The following is a 2470-nucleotide window of genomic DNA, read 5'->3' as shown; positions in this document are numbered from 1 at the left end:
ATAAACCAGTTGGAATATAACCGAGTAAAAAGATGGTAAATTATTTTTAATTTTTTAACCAAGGACCTCCCAAATAGGCAACACCAAGGCTTCTGTATATCCACAAATTCCTTCAGGAGGCCCTCGCCTCATTCCAGTGAAGGCAACATGGACACAGGAACCATTTCGTTCTTGCTTACCACCCTGTGTCCTGTGCCTACAGGCAACCTATACCTATCTGTTGGGTGTCTGTTCTAATAAGGAGTTTTTGGGAGTCTTTAGATTGATCAACTCACCAGCCAAAAGTTCATAAAACCAAATAGGGTAACGATGCCCACAGAACAGGACTACCATTTGCTGCCAGTCACTGGCCTGTGGCACAGTACAGGCTATTGACAGGAACTCACCAGCCAAAATCCACATTCCCTTAGGAACCGGAAGAGAAATCTCTCCATCTGCAGCATCCCCACAACCCCAAAACATACAAACCAACTCCAACTCTCTAAGTATCTTTCAAATGCTTTCTTAGAAATGCTTCCTTTCCATTAATAAAATCTACTTTAAGAAAAAAAAGTGAACTAGACCTAAATCAGAAACAGAATTGAGAAAAGATGTCCAAACTCGATCCTCACAGGCACTCATTCATCTAGCAGATCACTTGAGCAAAAGGACCATTATCCACGGCTTTTGTACAAATATATTTCCTTCTTTAAGGGTAAAGAGTTTAAATTCCTGCAAGGCATTACACACCAACACACCCATTAATAAACCTGTGGCTCTCTTCTCCTCGCTCAATAAGTGAAGCTAGTCTTTGAGTGCTTTTTAAATAACCTTGAAAAGCCAAAAGCTTCTTCTTTAAAAAACAAAAAAAAAGCCACAAAAGTCTGCAGTCAGGAGTCTACCAGGGCGAGATGAAGTAAGAGATATTTGGGGGAATTTTGTTCCATGTATGTGGTTTAACCCACTGGCTTCAAGGGAGCTGGTCAAATCCCTAGGCAGCTTTATGGACCCCCTGTGGCCCCTCCCACCCCCAAGGGAAAGGTGAAGTGACGTGGCCACAGGGCCACCCAGCCCAGCTCTGAAGACCTCGGGGCCCACAGCCTCTAGAGACAAAGTTCTGTAGTGCACTGACTTCTATCATACTCAGAGTCGGAGTGTCTCAGAACTTTGCCTCAAAAGACCAAACGGGCTGTTCTCCTCCAGAAGTTTCTTCCTGCAGGTGTGCTCCCCCAACCCCCAGCTAAGACAAAGAAAAATAACTCGTTAAAAGCAATTTAGCTCAGGATGCTACCGATAATGGAACGGGTCATTAATTATGGAAAGTTACTGCCGCAGTCAGCAGGAGCCAATGCCCAACAGAAATGGTGTTTGAGCAGACTGCTTCGACAAATCCTGGTTGCAAAGTCACACCAAAGGGGCTGCGAGAATCACGCTCCCCTCCCTGTTCCTCCTTCCTACCCACCCCCACATTAGAACCCATGGGCAGTCGAACCCTCACCTCCTCCGCCCCGTTACTTAAACTTTTGCAGGCAGCTAACTCTCCTTACAAGTTATGGCAACTTTTTACCTTCCCATCTGGACAGTTGGTGGGGGAGGGGGACAACACGAGGACGAATTCCCGGAGCTGGAAGAGCTGAAGGGAGGACAAACATAGGCACGGAAAATATCCCGCGATGGGACCACCCAGGAAAGCAAAGCTTTGCGGGGCCTCCCCTTCCCCCAGCCGTTCCCATAACTCTATTCCCAGTCTTCCAGCAGCCCGTGCCCAGCCCAGGAAACTCGCGTCTGTGCAGCCCGGTCTCCTCCGCTCCACTCACCCACTCTTAGGGAGTCTCCCTACCCCACCAGGCAGTGTTTCCTGCGGACCCCATCTGCACACTACGTTCCCGTGGCACAAAGCCCCCAATCCCGCCCTGGGCTCTACGCTCCCGCCCTGCACCCCCTGCCCCTACAGTATTTGCAACCATCCTCCCTCACGACCCCGACAGACCCCTCCCCCACATACCGCACCTGAGCAGCTGTTGCGCCCGTGCAACAGGTCTGGAAAGTGCCTTCCCCATCTTTCCCCCCAAACCCCCACCACCGTCCGGTCCCCTCCGACTCCTCAGAGCCTGGACTGGAGGTGCAGTGGGCTGCGTCCCCCGAGCGGGGGTGCACAAGCAGCTGGCGACGTGCGGGGCACCCGGAGGCTCCCGGGCCGGGGACGGTGGTCGCGCCCCGGCCTCTCCTGGCAGGGACGCCCTCCTGTGTGGCCTCTGGTGCTCCCGCCGCCGGCTCCGCAGCCTGCCCCGCCAGTGCCGGCCGCCAGGCATTCCCGGGCTGGCTCCCCCCCTCGCGCTCCGCTCCGCTCCCTTCCATCTTGACTTTTGCCGACGTGGAAATTTTGGGTGTGGAGACGACCTGCGCTCTTATTGGCTGCCGGCGGGCGGGGTCGGAGGTCACGGCTGCTCTCGCTATTCCGCGCCAAGGGAAGCCGCACAGCGGCTCGTGT

At 53.2% G+C, this 2470-nt stretch overlaps 1 non-coding gene across 1 annotated transcript; it reads right to left on the bottom strand.

Annotated features, from left to right (window-relative positions):
- Positions 1 to 1088: 1088 nt before the first annotated feature.
- MIR148A (microRNA mir-148a) lies at positions 1089 to 1148 on the bottom strand. Its single transcript, NR_129499.1, has one exon. It is a non-coding gene; the product is annotated as a microRNA mir-148a (primary transcript).
- Between the last annotated feature and the right edge of the window lie 1322 nt (positions 1149 to 2470).

This window comes from Tupaia chinensis, unplaced genomic scaffold (genome assembly GCF_000334495.1).
Source record: "Tupaia chinensis unplaced genomic scaffold, TupChi_1.0 Scaffold139943_1, whole genome shotgun sequence".
In the NCBI taxonomy this organism is placed as follows: domain Eukaryota; kingdom Metazoa; phylum Chordata; class Mammalia; order Scandentia; family Tupaiidae; genus Tupaia; species Tupaia belangeri.
The sequence above is the reverse complement of the archived record's forward strand: the minus strand, read 5'-3'. Positions and strand labels throughout refer to the sequence as shown.